Here is a 20,190-nt window from a genome sequence, read left to right on the forward strand (position 1 = left end):
TAATTAGACCGGTAGTCCTCTACGGACACGAGACCTGGACGATGCTCGTGGAGGACCAACGCGCACTTGGAGTTTTCGAAAGGAAAGTGCTGCGTACCATCTATGGTGGGGTGCAGATGGCGGACGGTACGTGGAGGAGGCGAATGAACCACGAATTGCATCAGCTGTTGGGAGAACCATCCATCGTTCACACCGCGAAAATCGGACGACTGCGATGGGCCGGGCACGTAGCCAGAATGTCGGACAGTAACCCGGTGAAAATGGTTCTCGACAACGATCCGACGGGCACAAGAAGGCGAGGTGCGCAGCGGGCAAGGTGGATCGATCAGGTGGAAGATGACTTGCGGACCCTCCGTAGACTGCGTGGTTGGCGACGTGTAGCCATGGACCGAGCCGAATGGAGAAGACTGTTATATACCGCACAGGCCACTTCGGCCTTAGTCTGAATAAATAAATAAATAATCACTTTCAAATCGACTTCTATAAAAACATTCTTCATGCCTGCCGTATCCTAACGGAACTATCAATTCTATACTTTCGCCTCTAATTCTATCATGAACATGTACGTCTAAGTTTGGAAGATGATATTAGCATTTCCATATCATTGTAAATCGTTTAACTTCACGTAGAAGTAACACACACACACACAAAATCATTAATTTAGTATACAATACCATGTTTTGAAATAAAAAATCATACAATTATCAAAACTTTATTAATAAGTTTTTATTGGAATTGTAATACATCCGCCATTACGCATTTTTGCCCGAGGTACCCCTTGGAGACATTGAAGGTACCCCCAGGAGTACATGTACCCCAGGTTGAGAACCGCTGACCTAGATAAAGAATACTTATATAATTTGTTTAGTTTTTGGATAAGCAATACAAAACATAAGCGAACAATAAAAATAAGATAGGATGTATCGGTGACAATTAAATTTGAAAGTAAGCACAATAACGGGCTTGGTGGTCATATATCTCTATCAGTCTGGTTGTTCACTCCTAGACCTGTTATTGACAGATACTCCTGATTATGTGGTAAAATTCAGTCAAATATCAATGCCTGGTATTTCAAAGCATGATCTCATATTTGCTTCTCTAGCATTTTCTCTTCAAAAAGTTGAATCAGGTTATTGGTCTCGAGATTACTTCAACTATAATGATTCTTTGCTCTACGAAAGTTTCTTTAGGATCAACTGGAGTGACTATTTTTCTGTAGATGATCCGGATATTTTAACGAGTATTTTGAATAACAGTTTTAATAATCTTCATTATATTTTTTCCCCTTGCGATTCCGCAAGTTTCGTAAAAATCCTTGGTTCAATCATCACATAGAGAAGGCAATAATTAAAAGGGATCTGGCGTATCGCAACTGGAAGAACAGTAAAACACTCGAAAACGATAGACTATTCAAAAGATTGAGGAATAAGGTTAATTTAATGGTTTCTAAAGCTAAAGTTGCTTATGATAAGCTAAAGTTGAATGTGGATCTCCCTTGTAAGCAGTTATGGAGGAATGTAAAAAACCTGGGGGTATCAACCAATGATAGTTCCCCAGAAGTGTATGAACACACTGCGAATGATATCAATGACGCCGGTGTTGAACTTAATCTAGAATTTAAAAAACACCTAAAAGAAGATAAAAAAAAATATATCAATGACTATTTCTGTTCAAATTTCACGGTTTCCGTTTTCGTCCAGTAATGGATTTCGAAATCGTAAATGCCGTATTCGGAATCAAGTCAAACGCTGTTGGATTTGATAGCATTCCAATCAAATTTTTAAGGGTTATTATTCCATATGCCCTGCCTCAATAATAACAACAAATAAGTTCCCTACAGAATGGAAACGTGCTAAGGTCATCGCAATCAATAAAAAAGCAAATGTGAATACAATTTCGAACCTAAGGCCAATTAGTTTATTGTCTACCTTATCTAAAATTTTAAAGAAAATACTTAAAAATCAAATTACTGATTATTTTAGCAGAATGAATTACCTTAATCATCTACAGTCAGGCTTCAGATATCAGCAATCAGCATAGTACTGAGATGGCATTGTTGAAAGTACATGACTACATAGCAAAATCTATCGATAAAAATGGAGTAACCATTCTTTTGCTGATCGATTTTGCTAAGGCTTTTGATCGTGTGGTACATAGCAAGCTGATCAATAAACTAATTTCTTTATACAACTTTTCCACCCCAACTGATAGATTAATTGAAAGTTATTTAAGTCACCGATATCAGGCTGTTATTTCTAATGGTGTTCTGTCTGATTTCAAGCCAGTTATCTCGGGCGTTCCACAGGGTTCAGTCCTAGGACCTCTTCTCTTCTCGCTCTTTATTAACGATCTGCCAAGTGTTCTGGACTTCTGTTGTTTTCATTTCTTTGCTGATGATGTTCAAATTTATATTTGCGCAGATTCTGCTACAAGATTATCTGCCATTGGTAATTTAGTAAACCATGATCTAAGGAAGCTCTTAAGTTGGTCTAGAGTGAACCTACTACCAATAAATCCAGTAAAAACCAAAGCAAATTATGATAGATGGTGTAGAAGTTCAATTTGTAGATCGTGCTAATAATCTAGGAGTTGTATTTAAAAACAATTTAGAATGGGACGCACATGTTAATAACCAGTGCTCTTAACTTAACTTAAGACTTAACATAACAACAAGACACTTAGATTCTATGATTCTATGACTTCATCTATGGAGACTTCATTTACACTAATGCGTTGGTTGGTTCAATGGATAAGCTTAGACTCGCCTTAAATGCTTGCGTACGCTATGTATATAGTTTATCTCGTTATTCACATGTCTCACACTTACAAAATAATCTGATTGGATGTCCTTTCATAAATTTCTACAAATATAGATCATGCGTGCATCTATTCAGAATAATAAAAAATTCATCTCCAGTATACCTTTTTGACAAGCTCGTACCCATGAGAGGAACTTGTACAAACAGTTTTAGAGTACCACAGCATAACTCTGCGTACTATAGTCAATCCTTTTTCGTCAGAGACGTTGTTTACTGGAACAGTTTTCCCAACTAAATTGAATAATTCTAATGCAAACTTCAAGATAGAACTCCTACGTAGCTTGCAGTAGACTGGTATTTTCACCTAAAGAGAACAGATAGTTTTAAGAATACGGCAATGAATTCAGCGTTTAATACCACATTGTAACGTTAAAAAAGATAAATGTCTTAAGTTACATGATTTCAATAAACAATAATAATAATAATAATAATATGGCTACTACTCCTACCTTATACGCAGGAGGTCGTGGGTTCAATCTCAGGCCCGTTCGAGATGAATACACTACCAGGTGTTCCAATCTGCCGATCGATCCAGCGATCCAGCCATCTTGGTTTAGTATGGGAGAGCCAGCCGGTTTATTTTCATTTTGCACTGGAAATGAACTGGCCTTCTTCTCTTCCACAAACATGACAGATTGGAGCACCGTTCCATTCCTTCTATTTTGTATCTTTCCATGTATTTCTCTTGTTCTAGCAATCGCAAGAACTGGAAATGGGCTTTCATACCATTTCCATCTTCTATCCACATTCTATATTCTATCTTGTATCTAAGCTTGAGTAGTTCTGGCAGGTAACTATATCCAACTAACAGTAATTAAGATGGTATCGGAAGCTTGGCAGAATGAAGGTCGTTCGATTTATATCTTAACAAAATATATTCGAGAAAACAAAGAAATTCAGCACAAATTTCGTTGCTTATTTTCGACACATCCAGCGTAACGCGACACCATGAGGAGCCGACTTTGAGCGAAAAATTAGGTCTACATTCGAAAATTAGCCTCGGGGACACATGATTAAACAGGTGTAAAATTATCCCCACTAAATTTCCTTTCTGATAGAATATTCATTTTGAGATTTTTCGCTTTAAATATGATAAATATAACGCGCTGCATTTCGTAACGCGACACCATCGCTGAATTGAATTTTTCGCATTTTAAAATGCAAGTGCGTTTTTTAGCTCTGGTATACGGTTTGGAGTCTCAATTTGTTCTAAGCATTTCTCGTATACATCAACCGAAATGAGGCTGTGAATTGAAATCGCGGGAAAGAACGGAAATTCTAGTGAAAATAACTCAGTTGATATGAACACCGCCGCGTTACGCTAATCGAAAAACAGTGTTCTGCAAATGGTGTCGCGTTACACTAACGTGTTTATCGTTTATAGAATACGTAATTTCAGCCGATTTCGATGCGACATGTTGTATTCGACACAGAATATTATCACATTCATCTATCGTTGAATGTAGTTTGAGTTGGTGGTCACGATCTGGAGTTTCGGTTATTAAAGTTTGAGAGACTAACCGGCACAAATTTAGAACTGTACCAATTCTAAACCTTATCAAATATCTCGTTTTAGGAACGAAATAAATGGTAATGGGTTTTCCTATTTTTATATTAGTCACACCCAAGTATTATCCGGATCGGGTTTTCAGGACGTGGTCAAACGATCGATCCCCCTAGAAGTGAGTTTTTTTTCACTGAAAAGTTCTACATTGCCTTTTTTCTACGTTAACCATTTTGAAAGGTGATGATGGCCCTAAATCAAAAGGCTCAGCAATGTTGAAGAGGAATATTTCTGTCGTTTTTTACTCTACGGTTCTACTGGAACGTGGTCTGTTTTCAACTTTTTATTTATTTCCGAAAAAATTGGTTTACGTCTCATGTCTCAACCAATGTTTATCACAAGAACGTATGCACCGTGTCCTAAGTGAACTACTTTTAACTACATTTTAAATCTTTACGCTCTCATCAATACTACTCAGAAAAAAAACTCAATTTTAATAAATTATCAATTTATCATTCAGCAAACTCTGTTAACTTTTTTCAATAGGCCCTTATTCTTGCCGTTGTTTCGATGAAGTTTTTTGCCTGATGCTATTCTTTATATTTTTATCTGGCGGTGACCAACACACTTAAATTATTTCACCTATTTTGACTGTGAAAATCTCTGTTAAAGTTCTTAAGCTGAAATATCGACTAAATTGACGTATTGTCGTTCTTCGAGCGCTGTAGTAAACAAACATTTTTCTCAGCTGGGATATCAGCAAAAATTTGCGGACCGAGCACTCGACTGTGACGAACTCGGTCAAAGAATAAAAAAAAGGTTAGCTAGTGAGTGCGAACGAAAGAAAAACTAACTAAAATATTGAAGCTCATCAAATAAAATGGAGAAAAAAAACTTAATCCACCGAGTAATGATACTGCCTTTCTCGCAGTTATTCAAGAAACCAACCTTATATGTCGCATATATGGCTCGGTTCGATGTACCATTTTCTTCATAACTTTCAAATGCAACGGAGGATCGTTATCAAATTCAATAGTGATCAACTAGACTTTGCCTTCTGTCGAATAAAGCATTTCTATATGAAAAGTTGTCTAATGTTTTTCTCAGCTTTTGTGCACACACATACACACACATACATACACAGGACAGATAGACATGTGCTCAGTTCGTTGAGCTGAGTCGATTGGTATATAACACTATGGGTCTCCGGGCCTTCTATAAAAAGTTCGTTCTTGGAGTGAAATGATAACCTTTCGGTACAACTTTGTTGTACGAGAAAGGCAAAAACACGAGTCCTTCGGTTCCTCAAAGCTAAAAATATGTTTAAGAATCAAGATAAAACTTGTTTTAAAAAAACATGATTGTGGCTCCGTAACGCTTCACGTCAAATGAGCCTTTCAAATTTATTCGAATAGAAAAACTCAGTTTCACGTGACTAATGACGTGACTAATGACGTGACTAATAAACTAATAACTAATGACTAATGGACGACCCCAACGAGTCATACACAACACCAAACATTTGTAATTTCCCACCACTCCGTAACATTTGTGCATGGTAACCCATTTTTGTAGTATGGATAGTTACCAAAAGACACACCCCGTTACAGCCTCAATTTTGTTACGTTATTCATGTACAAGCCGTTATTTACTTAAAAGAAATTTTTCTGAATTTCTAAGCCATTCTTATACTGTATCAATAAACGGAAAACTGTTTTATCCCTTATTTCAGCAGCACATTCAATTCGCGTAACGCGACACCATATTTTTGTACCTAGTGTAACTTCATGAAAAATGGTCCGATACATGAAAAGAAAGCTCTTGACAAGTACTAAGAGAATTCGAATTAATTTTTATTCTATGTGTGTACTTTTTGTATAGTATCAACTATACCACTATCTTTGTAACGCGACACCATTTCAATGTCACTGTTTTTAAAGTACATATATTTCATGAAAACTAAAATCTTCGAAGCATTAAAATGTGCCTACGAAAAGGTTATTAAAAACTGTATTTAATTACGTATACAATACATTTGCATCCAAATAGGAACGATGGAGCACATTTCGAAAAAAAATTGAATAAGGAGTCTTATTTTTTTCATACTAAAAGTCTGCAAATTTAATTGGCTATTAAACAATGTCCCTAGAACATTTTTCAGTGGGAAAAATGTTTTCTTGTACACCCGATTCTGTTTTTACACGGATTTTTTTTATACGGCCCTGTAAAAAATCCCACACAAAATTTTTGTCAAGTTGCTCCATTTTGCATGATTCGTTCGTTTTTTACACGGATTTTCAAATTTTGAACTGAAAACATTTTTAACACGGAACGCATCCCCCGTGTAAAAAAAGAATCGGGTGTACTTCAATATGTATGTTTTCGTGTCCTACAGATAATGGATCATCATTTTTAGTTTGAAATTTGGGTTCCTTGGTTGTTATGTTTAAGACAGTAAGTTTGTTGTGACTTAGCAAAACAGCATAAAGATTGGAAATACGCAGCTAAATAAAACGCAGTTGTCGCCTCACGTACCCACATAACGCACCAACCGCCACTTTGAACGTGAATTAAAAGAATCCACCCCTGCTGAAAACAAAAAGCCCATTCACGAGGCGCCGCGGAGAATTGACAGATGAGTCGATTCACACGCACACCACAAACCACCAAATCGCATGCGACGACAGCAAGAAAAGAAACGACACTTTTTCCGGTAGCTCCGTGCGGTTGCATCGTCGTCACCATCGCGAGGAGGAAATAATTGTGCTGATTGGCAGTTAAATTCACCCTTCATCAGCTTCGCGAGTGAGTTTTAGATTTAACCGATTAAAGCCGCTTCCAAACCAAATCGAGCAAAGACGTCTTTGTTTCTACGACGTGAACCAGATTTTCGGAGGAACAGCCGGGGAAACAATCGCGGCATAACGAGACTCCGAGCAGGGGGCGACTCCTCGAGCGAGCGCGGTTTTGGATTTGAGGTGAGAAGAAAACCGACAGTATGATCAAACTGAACTTAATCAAAAGTTTGACAAATTAGGTGCAAACGCCGAGTGAAACTCGCACGGGAAGTCCGGAACCTGGCAGGACAGGGAAAAGGAGAAGCAGGCAGATCACCATAATTCGGCTTCGGCCGAGAGTGCCAGCATCTAGCGATCTCAAGGTAGGCAGGCCTCTCTATCACCACGATACAGATCTAACCTCAAATGTTTCGCAGATCAGACAAAAGCCAGAGGTGAATCGCGTGGAAGAGCACCACGATTTCGGTCGGCAGAAACCGTCTACGGTTTGAGCAGTCAGTCAGGATACAGACAGGACGAAAGCACCCCATCGTTTGGGTAAGTCTAACTGTAAACAGGAGCGAGTAGTCGTGTTATCATTGTCATTCTACAGGGTGTTTCTGGAGTATCAAAACTGTTGAACGATTTCGGACGGAAATCTCGTCATCGACGACGAGCTCAGCAAGGGCCTCGGAGAGATCCCATCCAGCAAAGCGGTCGCACTTGACGGCCAGAGGGGTCTCCAGCGGAGGCAGCAACCTTGTGAGTGGCGCGGCGAGCTTTTGGCAGAATGCGTGTGTGGTGCGGCGATAGTCGTCCGTCCGCGACAAGGATCGGTACGGTAGGGGGACGCCCCATGTAGCCGCTTCCGAATACGAACAAGGGCACCGTGAGTACGGAGAAGAAACTGTGAGTAAGAAAACTGAGGTGTTTTGTAAATTAGGAAGATTGAGAAAGAGAAGTGAAAGGGAAAGAAGATAAGATGAGTAGGAGGTAGGAAGTAACAGAGGAAAATGGGTGCATTACCCTAAATACATGTATTAAATTGAGATTTGTGGTTATTTGATTTGTGTTGGTGCTTTGGCCCTCCAGTCTAATTGCTTCTTTTGTCCGCTTTGGTAGTTCTGCTCTACCCGCTACCGGAAACTCGCAATATGGTGTAGAAGTGCGTGGATTGTGTCTAATATGCGTGCTCACTGCTGAAAAAATCTCAAAAATAAGTAGCAAATCAAATTCCTTTTCATTGCTTGGTTTTTCATGGGATGAGCATAGGAACTATAAGATGAAGTCCAGGAGCGGTAACCCTTTCTTGCTTTTGCTGGCAATCAGAAAAACTAATGTTGATCGCCCCACTGTGCCACGAGCGTAGCTCACCTTCTACCATGCATCAATATCTACGGCGACTCCACGTGGCGAACGCGTAAGCAAACATTTTGATGCATTACGGATTGAATGCCAGAGCTGCCACACCACCACCCTCGCTGCACATTTTGTGGCGTTTTGCATTTTAGCAAGTGGTGGATAACAATCGTTGTACTACCTATTGTTGTTACGCAGCCGTAGCAGACGACGACGTCTGCGATGGAATCCCCTCAAGTACGTACATACCTGGATCGACTCGGCACGTCACCTTTCGGTGGATCTTGGATCTGACCATGCGGTCTCTATGGTAGTAGCTGCATACACGGCTACTTTGCCACGATCATTACGATCTGATGATGATTGGGGGTGCTGCGGTGGTGGTTCGCCAACGTTGGATTCGTTCAGGTGAATGGCATGAGTTGAACTTTTATGAGACATCAAACCCGTGAAGGCGATTGGTGCAACCAACGCCATTAGCATTGCATTGATGATAGATCCAGTTTTTTTGTTGCTATTGTTGTTGCAATGTACATCACTATTGGTGTCGGTAAACAATCGAAAATATTCAAGCCACCGCAATTTACTACTCCCCATTGACAAACGAATCGATACACCGTCAAACCGTTCGATGGATGTGTGGCGGCTGATGATTCAGGTTTTTTGTTTTACTACGCTATCATTCACGCCGTTCATTCAAACGCGATAGAGGCGATGGCAAACAAGGAATGAAAACAAAAAAAAAATAGCAAAACCTGAATCTCGGTTACTGTGTGATGGTCATATTGCCGTGTGGGTCGATCATTTATTGGCGCGAGGTGACCGATTTTGGTGATGCTGCTGTGCTGAAAAATGGCAATCGTTCGCAATTCTTTTTTACTAGGTCCTAATGATGGTAGTATAGATGGAAAGGTTAAAATTTTTAAAGTTAGAGAGAATGAAGCTTTTACAATGAAATAGATGATTAATTTTAAGTTAATTGTCAGCACTAGTAAAGGTAAAATTGTTCGATTCACCTCTATACTGATTAGGATACTGAATGGATTTTTCATCGGTGGATTTCCAATTTAGAAAACATATTTTCTCAACAATTGGAGAAATTCATTTCGTGACTTAGTAAGCATTTTAATAATTGTATGGATTTGCGCTAATGACCAATGTCGATTAATTTGTAAATCATCCTTTTTTTCGGACAATACTCGTTGTTGTATATTTTATAAATTACGAAGGTCGACAAGACCTCTGTACGCCTAAGAGGCGGTCCCTTTGGCACGCAGATAGCCTACCTTAGGTTACCGGTTGCGGCAGCTAAAAATGTAATGGAGGGAGGGAAGTTGAAGATCGGCTGGTCAGTGTACCCAGTGAGCAAACTCCAGCTGCCTTCAGTGGACAGGTGCTATCGGTGCTTAGAGTTGGGACACAAGTTCTACAACTGTAAGGGCCCAGACCGTAGCAACCTGTGTCGTCGTTGTGGTGAGGACAAGGCGCATGGATGCGATAAGGCACCAAAGTGCCTCATCTGCGCCAGCAAAAAGCAAGCATGTAACCACGTGTCCCATCGAAGAGAAAAATAAGAATAAGCCGTGCAAGTAACACAGCTGAATCTTAATCACTGTGCAACTGCCCAGCAGCTGCTGTGGCAGTCGGTCTCGGAGTCGAGGACCGATGTCGCCCTCCTGTCCGACCCGTACAACGTCCCTGTCGATAACGGCAATTGGGTGGCGGACGGGTCTAGGATGGCGGCTATTTGCACGACGGGACGATACCCGGTCCGAGAGGTGGTACACTCCTCCGCTGAGGGTGTCGTGATAGCCAAGATCAATGGTGTGTTCTACTGTAGCTGCTATGCCCCACCAAGGTGGCCATTAGAACAGTTCAACTAGATGATCGATAGACTATCGTCCGACCTATTGGGTCGTAAACCGGTCGCCATAGCAGGAGATTTTAACGCAACATGCGAGGTCCGGGGATCCCTGTCAGGTCCGTGGGTGGAGAATCAATCAGTTCGACAGCGAAGTTTTCACCGCGGCCCTGGGACTGGAAGCCAACACTGAAGGTCTAAGCGGGGATGCGTTGGTAGCTGTCATATATGTGTGACACCACCATGCCGAGAAATGGCAGACGGCCGGTATACTAGTGGAGTCCCGAGATTGCGGCCCTTCGATCAACCTGCCTCAAGGCTAGACGAAGGATGCAACGTGCCCGCACCGAGGATGAAAGAGCGGACCGTCGTGAAGTGTTTCGCGCTGCGAAACTGGCCTTTAATAAGGCCATCAAGAGCAGTAAGAGAGCGTGTTTCGACACCCTATGCGAAGGAGCCTATCCCGAGCAGGAGCAGTTGGCTCAATAATACTTAATTCTGTTATTGATACCATACTCTGTTATGAACTAGCCCTGCATAAGAGGTAAAATACCAAAGGAATAATACCAAAAACTAATATGCACAATACTTAAGCCATAACAAACTCAGTTATTAAATTGAATTTCAATACCAAATGCATAACCAATTATTATTCGTTTGGTATTGAAATACCTAAGCATGGTATGCATCAAGTATTCTGCATATAAGTTTTTGGTATTATTTTTTGGTATTTTACCTCTTATGCAAGGCTAAATCATACCAATTTCTGTTATCGAGGTCGTCGCTCCTGCTCGGGTCGCGAATTACCGCAGGAGTTCCGCAAGTTTCAATACTGGGCCCGCTACTATGGAACCTTATGTATGACGGGGTTCTAAAGCTAAAATTCCCTCCTGGTGTTAAAATCGTCGGCTTCGCAGATGACGTCACCTTGAAGGTCTACGGGGAGTCAATTCCCGAGGTAGAACTGACCGCAGCATACGCGATCAGCTCAATGGCGGATTGGGTAAGCGCTAGAGACCTGGAGCTCGCTCAACATAAGACGAAGGTGGTTATCGTCAACAATCGCCAGACGATTCAACATGCAGTGATTCACGTGGGTAAAGTCGCGATCGCATCAAAGCAGAATTTGAAGCTCCTTAGGGTCGTAATAGACGACAAGCTTACCTTCGCCAGCGATGTCGACTATCCGTGTAAGATGGCTTCGACTGCTGTTGCAGCATTACCGAGGTTGATGTCCAACAGTTTCAAGGTGTGTGCCAGTAGACATAGGCTACTGGCAGGCGTCGCCGTGTCTATTCTTAGGTACGGCGGCCCGTCCTGGGCGAGAGCTCTGGGGGTAATCAGTTACCTGCGGAAGCTGGAGAGCACGTACCGCTTGATGTGTCTCAGCCTACCGCTCGATATCACACGATGCAGCCTGCGTGATTGCGAGCATGATGCCAGTCGGGCTGGTCATCCGGGAAGACGAGAAGTGTTTCGAGCTACATGGCAACAGAGGAACCCGCGAACGCATCAGGGTGACTTCGGTTGCCAGATGGCAGCCCGAGTGGGATAACTCTTCTAAAGGTAGGTGGACCCACCGGCTGATACCTAACATATCGAGCTGGGTGGGGAGACCCAATGGGGAAGTTCACTTCCTTCTGACACAATTCCTGTCAGACCATGGCTGCTTCCGGCAGTACCTCCACAGGGTTGGGCACGCGGAGAGCCCCGTCTGCCCTGACTGCCCAGGTGTTGGTGAAACTGCAGAGCACATACTGTTCGTATGTCCTCGTTTCGACGTCGAAAGAAGAGCTATGCTAGACGTTTGCGGTCGGATTACAACCCCGGATACCCTTATCCAGCGGATGTGCCAAGCGGTGGAGAAATGGAACGCAGTTTCGACTGCAACTACTCAGATTGCCTGCAGTTTGCATAGAATCTGGCACGCCGAGCAGCAGTCGAAAAGGATGACTAACATGTGATTGGTTAGAGCGAAAACAGGCTGAGCGCGGGGAAGTGAATGAGAGGTTTGCACATGTCGAGGTGAGAGTGTCGCAGCGGGTGGCAACCGCAGTCGCCACCACGAGGCATGGCAGAAGAGTGAGCGCATAGGTTTTAGTATGCACTGTACATGTCGAGGTAGGAGGGTCGTAACGTAGAAGTTTTGGCACCTGCACCTGTACCTGAAATGTTGGTGGCAGAGGAGAGTAGAGTTATGTTAAGGGCGAGCACCTAAGTCAGCCTCGCATGGCATGTTACAAGTGAGAACCTAAGTAAGTCCCACGTGGTGTGTCAGAGCGTGTGTCAGGCGGAGTGACAGGGTGTGCTAGAGTGAGCACTCAAATAAGTCTCAGATCGGTGCTAGAGCGTGAATTAGGTGGTAGGATGAGCATCCAAGTAAGTCTCACATGGTGCGTAAAGGGTGAGCACCCAAGTTAGAATGTCAGTGGTAAGACTCATATGGTGCGGTGCGTCAGAAAAAGTGTCAGGGTGTGTCATAAGGTATGTTAAAGAGAGCACCCAAGTAAGCCTAATACGGGATGAGTGCCTGTGTGAGTGTGAATGAGCTAGTACATTAAGTACTGCCTATCCCCCAGAAGTAATGCTGGGAGGCAGTTCCTGAGGGAACCAGGGTATTAGTAGAGAGGGTAACTCAAGTAACCTTTCGTTGCTGTTTAGTGGGTCCGGCGTTCCGTTAACCCCACTCCCTGAGTGATAATTCAGGTGTCTGTTTGCAGATTTGCCTTCATCCCTCTATAAAAAAAAATAAAAAAAAATGGGTAAAAGAAGGACATAAAAACGATTTTTTTTACTGTCATGGTTTTATTTAAGGGGTTAGTACCGTTAGAGGTGTGCGCCGCCGCCGCCGACAGTTTTTGGCACGGCGCCGCCGCCGACATTTTTACATTGGCGCGCCGCCATTTAAAATTTGTCACGCCGAAGATCAAAAAGAAATTTGATTGAAGAAACCCGTAGAATTTTCAGTGGGAATTCCGAAGATTCAGTGGATTTTCCGTAGAATTTCCTGATGGATCCCTACAACATCACATTGAAACTCCAGAGAATTTTTCGTGAAGATGACAATGATTTTCTTGAAAACTCTATACAATTTCTTATTGAAATTTCCGTAAAGTTTCCTCTTAGTGGAAATTGCAAAGGATTTCCCGTAGAAACAAATTCCCCTTTGAAATTGAAATTGAAAAGGGTTGTTTGAAAGAAAGCCATTTGGACAAAGACCACAAGGCTGAAAGTTGTTTAGCCAAATATATCGTTTGACCGAAAAAGTATGATAGAAGACTAGGTAACCTAAACTTATTTGGCCGAAAATGTCATTTGGTCGAACAATTTATTTGCCTGATAATAATGGTTGGCCGACTAGCTCAATTGACCGAATATGCCCTTTGGCCGAAATGGTTGCGCCATTTGGCCGAAATGGACATTCGGCCCGATAGTATCATTCGGCTGATTTGGTCATTTTGGATATTTTCAAGACATTAACGGAAGAATCTTTTGAATTTCTCCAGAAAAATCTGATCAACTTCTACGGGAAGTTGTTCCAAATTTATGCAGGAAAATATTCGGAATATCTGCGGAAAGTTCCTGTTGAGTTTCTATTGAGTACTATTCAAAATTTACACAGAAAATCTTTCATAATTGTAGGAGCTTGTGACTGGAAGAAGTTATGCTTTAACGTTGACTTCTCAATCTTGATTTATGAAGATGACTACTTTGACATAGCCAACGTTAAAACAGAAAATTCTTCTGGACATTCGCTGGAGACTCCCTGGAATTTCCACGAGGAATTTTCTGGAATTCCGGCGGAAAATTCTTCAAAATGTAGATTTAAAAAAAAAATCTCAAGCAGAAAGTCATATAGCCAAATTCCATTTAGCCGAGTCGAGCTAAACGTTTATCTGAAACTGTTATCAGGTTGAAAATGGTTTGACTGAAAATATAGTTTGGCTGAAAGCGACATACAGCCGAAAAGAACATTCGGCTGAACTGGTAATTTGGCCGAAAAAGATGTTTGCCCTAACAGGTCATTTAAGTGAAAATGCCGTTCGGCCGAAAAAATCGTTTGTCCAAATAGTTCATTTGATTGAAAATGCCGTTTGGTAGAAATGGTCATTTGGCAGAAAGAGCCATTTAGCCCCAAAATGTCCTTTCAAATTCTCATAACAATCAAGTTGCTGCAACCATTTTATTCAGGCTTGTTTTGCTCGGGAGGGTCGTTCGACTGAATTGATCATTTTGCTATGAAGTTGTTTAGCAGAAAATGCCGTTTGGCTAAAAGGTTTGTTTTGCTGAAAGGACATTTTCGGGCCAAATTCTGTCAAACGACCATTTTGACGAAACGACATTTTGGGCTGATGACCTATTCGGCCCTGGGACGGGACTTGCAAAGAGGAAAAAATATAACTTGCTGCTAGTCAACTGCTGTCACGAACTGTCAGGTACAGCCAGCAGCTTTTTGTGTGAAAGTATTGGTACCCCAAATCAAATATTCCGCATGATTTTTGTTTTACGATGACTTTTTCACTTTAACGAGTATTCTAGATCATTCATTTAGCTTGTTAATAATCAGTTTTAAACGTGTATTTTGTTCCCGGTATAAAAATTCTTATGAAAATGAATTTATAAATTCGAGATTGGGATACACTTTTATTGTGCTCAGAAAAGGAAACAGTTGAAACTCGATGGTCAACTGTGATGAGAAGAAGAAAAAGTGTCAAAACAAGAGAAAAGAAGAAGCGTCTTTGCAGGTCTCGTCTCAGATTCGGCCAAATGACTATTTCGGCCAAACGACCTGTTAGAGAAAACGACTGCCAGTTTGGCCGTATTTTGCTTCCAGCCAATGGAATTTCCCAAAAATTTCTTATGGACAATACTCTAGTCGTTAGATAACTGCAACATGTTTACGTTTCAGTTAGCGAATGCCGTTCGATAACTACAACGCATTCTGTCAGTCGACGTCAGATGCAATAGAAGTGCACCTGGTTGTGCAGCGCAATGCAGCTATCATCGATTTTGACATCGTTTGAGGTTCAGCGATCCGATAACTGCAAAACTGTTGCAACTATCGAATTGTAGTTAAAAAGCATTGCAGTTAAATGACTAAATGGCCTGTTTTGTAAATGTAATGTACCCATTGTGGTACATATGATAGAATCTGCATATGGAAGATCTTCACGGTTATCCAAGAAATCCCTGAAGTGAAGGCCATCAGGTCTACAGGCATAACCAATGATCTACAGGCCTGTTTTGTAAATGTAATGTACCCGTTGTGGTACATATGATATAATGTGCGTATGGAAGATCTTCACGGTTATCCAAGAAATCCCTGAAGTGAAGGTCATCAGGCCTTCAGGCATAACCAATGATCTACAGGCCTGTTTTGTAAATGTAATGTACCTGTTGAGGTACATATGATATAATATGCGTATGGAAGATCTACACGGTTATCCAAGAGATCCCTGAAGTAAAAGCCTTCAGGTGTACACGCGTAACCAATGATCTACAGACTTGTTTCGTAAATGTAATGTGCCCATTGTGGTATATATGATAGAATCTGCATATGGAAGATCTTCACAATTATCCAAGAAATCCCTGAAGTGAAGGCCATCAGGTCTACAGGCATAATCAATGATCTACAGGCCTGTTTTGTAAATGTAATGTACCCGTTGAGGTACATATGATATAATATGCGTATGGAAAGTCTTCACGGTTATCCAAGAGATCCCTGAAGTAAAGGCCTTCAGGTCTACACGCGTAACCAGATGGCGTATGGCAGATCTTCATGGTTATCCAAGAAATGCCGGAAGTGAAGGCCTTCAGGTCGACACACGTAACCAATGATCTACAGGCCTGTTTTATAAATGTAATGTACCCATCATGAACAGATCATGTACCATATTTGAAACCGGAAAATTGATCTTTAGTTCCGCATTTAGATCGAAAGGCCGTACTCTAGGAATTTCTTGGATGACCAAGACCATATGCTGTGAACACATTCTGTTCTTTGTACTACAGAAAACATGGACCATATTTGAAACCGGAAAACTAATCTTTAGTTACGTGTGAAGATCGAAAGGCCTTACTCCAGGGATTTCTTGGATGATCAAGAACATATGCAGTGAACGCATTCTGTTCTTTGTACTTCAGAGAGCATGTACCATATTTGAAACCGGAAAATTGATCTTTAGTTACGCGTGTAGATCAAAAGGCCTTACCCCAGGGATTTCTTGGATGACCATGAACATATGCCTTAGAACACATTCTGTTCTTTGTACTACAGAGAGCATGTACCATATTTGAAACCGGAAAATTGATCTTTAGTTACGCGTGTAGATCAAAAGGCTATACTCCAGGGATTTCTTGGGTGACCAAGAACATTTGACGTAGAACACATTCTGTTCTTTGTACTACAGAGAGCATGTACCATATTTGAAACCGGAAAACTAATCCTTAGTTACGCGTGTAGATCAAAAGGCCTTACTCCAAGGATTTCTTGGATGACCAAGAACATATGCAGTGAACGCATTCTGTTCTTTGTACTACAGAGAGCATGTACAATATTTGAAACCGGAAAATTGATCTTCAGTTACGCGTGTAGATCAAAAGGCCTTACTCCAGAGATTTCTTGGATGACCATGAACATATGCTGTGAACGCATTCTGTTCTTTGTACTACAGAGAGCATGTACCATATTTGAAACCGGAAAATTGATCTGTAGTTACGCGTGTAGATCAAAAGGCCTTACCCCAGGGATTTCTTGGATGACCATGAACATGTGCCTTAGAACACATTCTGTTCTTTGTACTACAGAGAGCATGTACCATATTTGAAACCGGAAAACTAATCCTTAGTTACGCGTGTAGATCGAAAGGCCTTACTCCAGAGATTTCTTGGATGACCAAGAACATATGCTGTGAACGCATTCTGTTCTTTGTACTACAGAGAGCATGTGCCATATTTGAAACCGGAAAATTGATCTTTATTTACGCGTGTAGATCGAAAGGCCTTACTCCAGGGATTTCTTGGATGACCAAGAACATATGCTAAGAACACATTCTGTTCTTTGTACTACAGAGAGCATGTACCACATTTGAAAACGGGAAATTGATCATCTACGTATCCTTTCTCTGTACCACAAGGAGCATGTACCATACTTAAAACAGGACTGCAAATCTTTGTTCCTGAGCTCAAGCCATTTCTTGGATAACTGGATGACTTATCTGTGACTTCATGCAGAATAACTATCATTTCGGTCAATTTTGAAAGTCAAATTTGAAAGTTTATTTCGGTTCCAGTTAAAAAAAATTTCCTAGTGCAATCCCATTTCGACCGCATAAAAATGGTTTTGATTGTGCTGCCATTCAGTTAAATGCCTCAGTCTGTCGAACAACTAACACACATGCTTAACATGTACGTGGGTAGTGCTGCCAGCAAATTTCTATTATGAAATTATTTCTCCTGTTTCAAACTTTTGGAATAGTAGAAAATTTTAGTATGAATGACGAGTGTGCATGAAAAATGTTTATTTGGAAGACTTTACTTTTATTGCGCTTGCGGAAAATAATTGAAAAACCTACTTTTATTGACTGCATGATGTAATATCAGATGTGTAACATAAGATTATTTCAGTTCAAACTGCCAGTTTGGCAACGCGTTTTTCGACTATAAACAAGGCGACGAAGAAAATAAATTTCAAACGCTCTAAAGTTTGAAAAAACAGATCATTTGAACGCCTTCCGGTAGTTATTTTTCAATTAGTTTTCACTTCAGCAATAAACATTGCTTTTATTTAGTGCGCAGTGAGAAATTTATGTGAAAAAGTGCGGTGAAAATCAGTGAATTACGTTGATTTTGGTGACGGTGTTGCGCGTCTTCTACAGCAGTGAACGAACTGGATTTTCCTTCGTCGCACGGATAACGTAGGAAATTGTGCAAAAAGTCACAGTCGCAAAGTTAAATTTAACTGTATTTCAAGTAAGTAACACCGGAATGTAATTTAAATGAATGCAGATAGTAGTGTACACTTTTTTCTATCTCGCCAGATGATTAGTTTATTATGTTACGATTATGTTACGATTCGCGAGTATTTAGTGATTTAGAATTTGATATGACGGATACTAGCGCCATGGACGAATTAGCGCATAACCCTACGTATTCGGATAACTTGAAACCCGCTGGATGGGTTTGCGTCATTCCTTTGGAAATTTTTTGCATTTTTAATCTCCAACGGGAATATAGAATGTCTTCTCGTGTAAAAATGTCCAGCATAATTGATATAACCGAAAAAACCTTAAATGAAGATTTTTATGGATATTTTGCATGGGCAGTTGAGTTCGCGCATTCTCGCCTGCTATGCAGGACAACGTCTATCGGGTCAACTACAGTCGACTCTCTACATCTCGATGTTCTATATACTGTTCCAGAAATTATAGGGACACTTGGTTTTTTTATTTGGTATATATTTCGAACTTTTTTCAATTGTTTACATGTTTTTGGCTACGTATAGTTTAATTTCATGTTTGCTTTCTTCTAGTATCGAGTTTTGCCGATTTTTTGGAATATTAGTCATGTTTTAGCTATTTCTTTTCTTTCTCGCGGGTTTGAGGTGCTTGCACAACACAGTTTCAAGTAGTTTCTTCAAAATTCTGATCAATATACACACAAAATCCATAGTTATACTAATTTACCAAAGCATTACAGGTGTCAAAACCATCCGGAGACGAGCCAGCCTAGGACTGAAAGTCTCCTTAATAAAGATACAAAAAAAAGTGTCAAACCATAAAATATTGTAACCAAAGGAGAGAAGCTTTTAAAATTCACAGGGTGCTGCAAATCGAAAAATAAATGTCGAGCCCTCGTTTTCACTTACATATTTTTTGTAATGTTTTTTGCTTTAATTAATCAGTGTTTGTTTATTGACTAGGATCCCCAACATATACCAAACACCAAAGTAATTTGATTTGTATGCCACGCAGGTATCAATTTATTAAAATTTGCCTAGATAAAGTTTTTTCGAGCTTTTCTAACCTTCGCAACTTATTTGCATCAATGCATCCACTTCTAGCATTCTACATCTCGATAACCTTCCTATCTCGGGAAGTGAATATATGCCTTTTCGTTGCACCTTGGTGTACGAGAAAGGAAAAATACATCAACACTTCCTTCCCCTCCCAAAATTACGGTGAATATGGGCGTGGCCAGGAGTAGTAATTCTCATGCTTTTGTGATTTTTATCCTAGATTAGATTGGAATCAAGGATCACACCCACCTTAATTTCTGAAAGCAATCTGAATAAGGATTTCTTAAAATGAGTATCATTAGTATCCAATCTACGAAATACACCGTAAATATGTTATGCTATGCTGTGGATGCTTACTAGGTCTGTATAATTGTATAATTAGGTTACATATTGAACTAAAGCGCTAAAAAATCTAACTAGCTTAACAAGGTGGCGAAATATAACACAGTAGCGAATGTACTTTTACCCTATAAAAATCTTACCAGGGAAAAGGGATATGTATAAAATCCCAGAAAAAACCCTTACCCTTACGCAATAAGTGGACTGAATTCGGCTTTCATTCCACCGCAGCCTATCGCAGGATCTTGATTTCACTATTGGATATCCCTTTACACCACCTATTACCATCGATCGCGGATCTCCTACAGTCATTTACATCTCATCTCATCCGATATAATTTATGAAAACATCAGTCACGCTGCATTTCCTCCAATCTGTTTGCAAAATTTACGACTTTAGAGAGCTTTTCCGTAGACACCACCGTCATCCTCGTGTTTGTTTTCTGCACGCCGCCGCGCCACACGCCGCACGGCTGTCTGATGCATGATGGGCATTGTTATTGTTTCTACCGCCGC

At 40.8% G+C, this 20,190-nt stretch overlaps 1 protein-coding gene and 1 long non-coding RNA gene across 8 annotated transcripts in view; both read left to right on the plus strand.

Annotated features, from left to right (window-relative positions):
• The window catches only part of LOC134225503 (FHIP family protein AAEL005291), a 98,446-nt gene that overhangs the window by 44,765 nt on the left and 33,491 nt on the right, over positions 1 to 20,190 (plus strand). The window lies entirely within an intron of this gene.
• Positions 6,998 to 8,103, plus strand: LOC134221073 (uncharacterized). Of its 3 annotated transcripts, none has more exons than XR_009982196.1 (4): positions 6,998 to 7,301; positions 7,361 to 7,483; positions 7,538 to 7,658; positions 7,714 to 8,103. It is a non-coding gene; the product is annotated as an uncharacterized LOC134221073 (long non-coding RNA). The 3 variants fall into 3 exon arrangements; XR_009982194.1 differs by having other exon boundaries at positions 7,543 to 7,658; XR_009982195.1 differs by having other exon boundaries at positions 6,998 to 7,483; positions 7,543 to 7,658.

This window comes from Armigeres subalbatus, chromosome 3 (assembly GCF_024139115.2).
Source record: "Armigeres subalbatus isolate Guangzhou_Male chromosome 3, GZ_Asu_2, whole genome shotgun sequence".
NCBI lineage: Eukaryota > Metazoa > Arthropoda > Insecta > Diptera > Culicidae > Armigeres > Armigeres subalbatus.